Here is a 6,579-nt window from a genome sequence, read left to right as displayed (position 1 = left end):
TGTTGGACTATGACTCTAGAGACCAGGGTTTGATTCCCTGCTCAGACATTAAACCAACTCTGTGACCTTGGGCATGTCACATGCTCTCAGCCTCAGGGGAGGCTATGGCAAACCTCCTCTGAACAAATCTTGCCAAGAAAACCCCATAACAGGTTTGCTTGAGGGTCGTCAAAACATCTGCAGTGTGTATATGGGAATCTGAGTTCCAACACTGAACATGCTTAGCTGGCAAATTGGCAGCACCACTACCATGCATGGATAAAGACCAGTCATGTCATCAGCTTTATTAGAAGTGCTGACTGTTTTTTTAAGAAGTATTTCTACTCATTGCTGCCTGCATGTCTCTCATCAGGTTGTGTCTCCAGAAAGGATTATGCTCTTCTCTCCTTCAGTCATTACTCACTCTTGGAATTCATTTCCAGCCCTGTAGCATTGACCCAGTTTTGTTTCCTAGAATAAGTCTCGAAAAATAATAGAAAACTGTATTTGAAGGTGTGGTGATGATATTTTTCTTTATGAAGAAACCATGGCAGTGAAGATATCAAGATGGGAAATAGAACAACTGAGTGAAGATGTGATGTTTCATTGTGTTATCACTGATTCTGCTGCTTCTGAACTAGATTTCCAAAACTAGCAGTAAGCTGGTATCTAGAGGCTTCTGGAGTGAATGGGTGCGGGGGGGGGGGGATATACTTGTTTTCTGCATTTGAACTGCTATGTTGGCAGAAGCTGGGACTAGTCACAGGAGCTCACCCCATCATGCAGCACTCAGGCCTCTACCTGCCAACCTTCTGATCTTCTGATTATCAGAACTGGTGTCTTAGCCACTAAGCCACCACATCTCTATCTGTATATCTGCATATTATGTATACATAAAACAATTGCAACAATAAATCAACAAAGTAACAAAAATAAAAGGGTAGGAGTGTGAATGCCAATCCAGCTGGTATTTGGAGAGGGGAAAAATTAAAAACACACTCCCTCCAGCCACCTCTCTTACCTTTTCAGATCCTTCTTGCAAGTTGTGTACAGTCTCTCTTGACAATGTGTCACTGTATAATTTTCCTCGGTGTCTGCATTTTCCTTAGCACCTCTGTCACCAACTGTTTCCAACACAATTTCAGAATAAAAATACTAGAAAGACAGACAGATAAACTGACTACCAATACAATCTGGTTTTTAAACTTGATACAGCTGAATCTACTGATTCCCAAGAAAACTGTCATTAAAAAGGGACAAGGAGAAGATACTGTCACGCACAATGAATAAATTCTATCCCAATTCAGTAGTTGTTTGTTGGGAAAAGAATTATAAACATGTTCTGGATAAAAGTATATCTGCATATGGTAATTTCATGGGAAATAGTATATTAGCAGATGGTATTTGTATGTGGAAAATGGAGGTGACACTTTCAGTGCCCCACCAATAAGTTGAATCTTAAGCCATTTTCACAAGATGATCCCAGCAACTATAGTTGTATCACAGAGCACAAAACATTATCTTCTGTTTTTATATTTTTCCTGAACAACTTCTTAGTTTTATTTTTTGACAGATTAAAACAAAACTACTTCAGCTGTGGAAGGCGCTCTATAGGATGGTAAAGCTGTTCCATTTGCTCTGCTCCCAGTATATGCTTATTGGATGCAGACATCTAAAAAAGAGTCTCTATACTTGAGCAACTGCCTTTCATTGTTTTCTTCTATTATGTACATTGCCTTAGGTTTATCTTGGCCTAGAAAGTTGGACTGGCCCTGCAGTACAGCACAGTGAACTAATCTGTTTGAAGTAGCACTGTGATCCAGTACAGTTTCTTCTTCCTCATCTACATTTTTATCCTGCCTTTCTATTAAGTTTTTTTTCACTCAAGTTAACAAATATCATTAAAGCAAATTAGACAACAATACTGTTAAAATCAGAAATCAGTTAATATCTCAACAGTTTAAAAGGCCAAAGTGAAGAGCTGCTTCTTCAAAGTGAGAGTGAAAACCAACAGCAGCTCCAAGAAGATTGCATTCCATAGCCTAGGTCAGGAAGAAGCCTTCTTCTGCATGTCCATCAAACAGGACTTCACAGGTAATGGTATTCTCTAGGGCATTTCTCCCAGGGCAGCTGATACCCACTGGGGCTGGCAGAACAACTACATTTAGTTCATTACTCAGCTTCATCTCTTGCAAGACCTGTACTCCTCTGCTGCTTGGGAAGGGCACTGGAGGTCAGGTGGGCAATATTACATCTGCCCAAAATGTAGGACCACATATGGCCTTTTCTGAAGATATCTATTGGCCACGGAGGCTCATCACAAGGAAAGTAACCCCTTTGTTTCCCTAACTTTAGAGGCTGCTCATTAGATGGCTCAAAATAGTGAGCAAACGTATATGAAATGGCAGTCTTCCTGACCCAGACACTTTACAGTCTGTCTAATTTGGGATCAAACTGTCCTAGAACTAGAAGCGTAAAATCAATTGTATGCATGTTTTGGTTCTGCAACAGTGTGATGCAGCATGCCAAATTTTCATCAGCACAGCAGTCTCACCAGGAGAGGGGTGGCATCAACAGTGGCATGAGTATGTATGGCATCCTCTTTATATACTACATATAGTGACATGAATGTTCTGGCCAGCCGTCCAAGTCATATGGTAACTGGGAATTGTGTTTGCTGTTGAGTGATATTAAAGCCCCAGGTTTAAAGATGCTGCCATATTCCTTCTCCCACTCATTTTCTTTTAAAAAACAAACCCCCAAACAGCATAAAAAACAACTTGTTCTACTGACACAAGGCTATAAAAGGCAGCTCTGTCTTTGGTTGTTTTTAATCCCATTGGATTGGTGTCTTCTGGTACAGTAACTCATGGTGTCATCCCCCCTGCCATTAACCTCCTTCCATACCACACTATAGAGAATCCTTAGTAATATTTTTATATATTAATGTCACTCATAACCTGTAATTCCCATATAGCATTAAATGTAATGGCAATAATTGTGTCATAAACAACTATCAAAATTAAAATTATTTCTTTAAATTACAGTATCATATGAACAGCCTAAATGTATTTACATGTTTCATGTGATTAAAGTGAAAATTTGGTAAAATGTGTTTTTAAAGATTTTTAAAAATTATTTTTTAAAAAAATTAAAATGTAATGCTTCAAAAACCCAGGGCCTCTCCTTTCTCCTCCCACTGAGCCTCATTCCACTCACACCATCTCTTCAGTGTTTTAAAGGGTTGCAGGTGAACCCCACAGCCCATTTCTGCCAAAAGGCAGCAATGTCTCAACAGTTGGGGAACAGTCGTGTCACCCCCCTTAGGGTGTCACCTGGTGTGGCCTGCACTCCCCGCACCTCCCATCAGTGATGCCCCTGTACTGCAGACTGATCAGGTAGTTTTAAGGTTCAGATAGCTCACTGTCTCCTGCAGTAGCAGCAAATGAATAGGTGTGTTCTATTCTTACTCCTTCTTTTATGAATTGCAGAGTGGAAGAAAACCAGAAGTGCAAATGAAACAGTTTCCTCTAGTCTAACAGGTTCTTTCTCTGCCAAAGACAGCATCTCATGTCCAACAGGCATGAAATGGGGAAGGCTTTGTCCAGGTACTAAGTTGTGACTGGATGAGAATCTAGTGAGCAGACAGGTGTAGACCATGGTAATGAGCTAAGTAGACCAGGTGATTGCATTAACTAATTAGAAAGGTATAATTGCCTTGTGGGTCTACTGGGTTTTGGGAGCATTCATTGAATCCTGCTCTCCATGCTGCCCTCATGGTAATGTATGCATGCTGCTATCAGGATTTTGTACTATGCCATTCATATTGTTTTGCTTCAGTTTTTGAGACTTCTATTAGTAAAGTTTTTGTTAAATTTCCTCAAACCTCTGCTGTCATTTTTTTTCTTTAATACTCACACCCCAACAGGCTTGGCAAGATGCTGGTACCAGTTGCTTAGCCTCCTGGTGTGTCTCAGCAGGCAGGCCATGAAGTGAAGGAAGTGGGAGAGATGTGAACCCTAGCGCTGCCTAGGTGATGGTGACACTTCTGTAGAAGTTGGCAGCTGCAGAGCAAAGAGCACATGAAACTGATTTAGCAGGTCTGAGTGAGGGGAAGGAGGTCGTAAAACACCCCAGGGAATTTTTTATAGATGGGTTGGTGGTTTGGCATCAGGACACTTCCTACTCTGGGAAGCATAGCAAAGGACATCTTGTCATGTAAGGGAAAAAAAAATCCTGCTTCTGCTGAAAGTTCCTCTTCCACAGAACTTTTGCAGGAACATGGCATTTGTCCTCTTTGTTGTTAAGTGCTTTCCAGCTGACTGCAACTTATGGGGACCCTATCATGAGGTTTTCTTGGCAAGATTCATTTAGAAGCCTTCGTCTTAGACAAAGAGAGTGTGACTTGTTCCAGGCTATCTGGTGTATTTCCATGGCTGAATGGGGATTTGAATTATGGCTGCCTTGAGTCCTAGTCTAGCACTCAAACCACTATACCATGTTGGCCTTCTTTTCTCCCTTAGCACTGGGCTATTTTAATCAGAAGTTCTGGCGAGGATTTTTCCTTGAGTGGTGAACTGTGGCTTTGTAGGGCTGCCATCTTCCACAGAGAAACAATGGTTGCATCTCTAAAAGTTATCTTCCTCTTTCCTCCTTCATCCTTCATGTCCTTAAATAGGTGGATGTGCTCTCCAGTTTAGTTTAACACATTCTGTTTGGTATTCATTCCTTATGCTCCTCATCTGTGTTGCTTATGCAATGCTACAATGTTATACATAATTTTTTTCTAAAGGTATCAGAATGTTTAAAGTATTTTTAAAAATATTCTTAGAATGTTTTATAAGAATGTTGGCACTATCTAGCAGTAAATTACAGAGCACAAGTGTACTGCATATAAATGTCTGATTATGTGTTGCATAAGAAATCCAAATCAGAGAGATATCATTTTAACATTAGTATTACATCTAAAAATAGTATGGAAGCTCTCTCACGTAAGCATGAATCTTTCTCATAGGGCAACAAGAAGCAAAATTAAACCTTTCTCAAAAGCTCAGAGGGAATTACAGGCCACCAACACACCATCTGAATTTCCTCTTTTTTTTAAAAAATATAACTTTTATTTAACAAACTCTTTGACAACGGTCAAAGCAGAGAATCAAATACATGGGATACAATAAGAGTAAAAATACATTAGAAGTTTATGCTTCAGGTGACTTATGGTGGCCATCTCTATTTCTCAGTGACTGATCAAGAAAGATGTCTGGGAATTCTATTTCTATAAATTGTCCAAATTTTGTAATTTACTAAGGGCAATTTTGTTTGTTTTATTTTATTGCTTGAAACATACACAGATATGTCAGCAAGCAGCTTGACAAAATTAATAAATGGAACAGGGAGAAGAGAGTCTTTTTTTAAACTTTGGTTTAATGTGCTCATGATTTGTTTATTATGTATTATTAGCATTACTGAATTAAAAGACAGCTGCTGGAATTCCTCCTGACATCTCTGACATGGGGAACATCTTCAGGACATACCTAAGTGCTGACACACTGCCTTGAGCAACTGTGATCCTATTACACAGAGCCTGCGTTCTTTCCATTAGTAACTCATGAAGAAGCAAGCGACTGTGATTTTGTCCCAGTGCCCTTCAAAGAAATACTGCCATTAACGGAGCAAACGGTGACATTCTTACTGAGTTTGATGGAGCCCAAATTCTCCTGCTGACTTTTGTTTGTGTTGACATCCCAGGCAGCACATTGTCTTTGGCAGACCTTCAGCTCTTTCCAGGCAGCAACATTTCTTGATAGGTGGCTATGAGGACGCCACACAGTGAAGGATGACGACTTTGATAGGACTGTGATAATCGGTCTGCTGTGTGTCCTATCTTGTGAAGGACATACTGAAATGGATCCTTCCTATTAAAGCTGACCCTGGCTGCTCATTTTGCACTGTGAGGCTTGCCCTCACTGGAGTGTCTCCCAGTAGAAATGGTTTAGAGAATCCAGAGAATAAATATCCCAGAAGATTTCTATGCTAAACCACAAGACTTAGCATTAGGTTGCCAGCTGTCATGCACATTTTACTGTGCCACCCTGGAATCCAGTCCCAGTCCCTCTGCAGCTATAAGGTCAAGTGCTCATGGTTCACTGGTTATCCCAGGTCAGCTGTGCAGCTCTTTCAATGGTGTAGGGGCACATTTTGCATAGCATCTTATGGGGGCATACAGGCTAGAATGACAGATTCTGACCTGCTTTTTCAAGCTGAGGATAAGTCACCATGTCCTACAACTTGGCACTATTTTCACCGCTGTTAATCTGGAGAATCCAGTAAAAACTGGGTCTTTTAGGTGAAAGAACATATTCTACAGTACGTGAGGTTCTTTGCATAAGCAAAATTGATGCGGCTTTTTCTGCTGTCACCAAGTAGCAGTGATAGGTCTGGATTCAGTTTCTTGCACTCCAAATAGATTAGCACTGTCAAAGCTAGCTAGTTGCTGGATGTGGTGGTGGTGGCTTTTTTAGACAGGCCGTTTTTCTGGACTACAGTGCCTAGTATCCTACACCCAGCACAACCATTGACTATGCTAACCAGTGGATTTTG

General features: G+C 40.6%; 1 long non-coding RNA gene across 1 annotated transcript; it reads right to left on the bottom strand.

The window, feature by feature from the left end:
• Nucleotides 1–1,054: 1,054 nt before the first annotated feature.
• On the bottom strand, nucleotides 1,055–5,814 carry LOC149314417 (uncharacterized). Its single transcript, XR_016281125.1, has 3 exons — nucleotides 5,672–5,814; nucleotides 3,898–4,043; nucleotides 1,055–1,103 (listed from the first exon to the last, which is right to left on the bottom strand). It is a non-coding gene; the product is annotated as an uncharacterized LOC149314417 (long non-coding RNA).
• Nucleotides 5,815–6,579: the final 765 nt, after the last annotated feature.

Source organism: Sceloporus occidentalis, unplaced genomic scaffold, assembly GCF_023333645.1.
Source record: "Sceloporus occidentalis isolate IW3139 unplaced genomic scaffold, rSceOcc1.0.p SCAF_4, whole genome shotgun sequence".
Taxonomy (NCBI): Eukaryota; Metazoa; Chordata; class Lepidosauria; order Squamata; family Phrynosomatidae; genus Sceloporus; species Sceloporus occidentalis.
This window is presented reverse-complemented; position numbering and strand designations above follow the sequence as displayed.